The following is a 417-nucleotide window of genomic DNA, read 5'->3' on the forward strand; positions in this document are numbered from 1 at the left end:
TTTCAATAGAAATCTCTTCCAGCTTCCGTGAGAGGAGATATGAATTTGAAATTTAATTGTAAAAATAAATTACTTTATCAATTAATCTTCAATCTTTATGTCTCCCAGTTAGACCCTCAAAAGTTTAATTTTGATAAAGTCCACTTTTTAAATTTTTGTACTTAATTTGTGTGCATCATTCAGTTTTTATTTTTGAGTTCATCAAGAAACGAAACTAACAAAGTGAGACCATTTTTGCCATCGTTCATTTATCGTAAGTTACATTTACTAGAAAATACTTTTATGGTTGTAATTTTTTTATTACCTCAATAAAGTTTACCAAAAAGGCTGTGTGGGTTTTCAATGTTTTAGAGAATTTGAATTTATGTATATAAAATTTCAATTTTGTATTAATGTTTGTTAATACTTTCTATGTAT

Source organism: Amyelois transitella, chromosome 10 (genome assembly GCF_032362555.1).
Source record: "Amyelois transitella isolate CPQ chromosome 10, ilAmyTran1.1, whole genome shotgun sequence".
NCBI lineage: Eukaryota > Metazoa > Arthropoda > Insecta > Lepidoptera > Pyralidae > Amyelois > Amyelois transitella.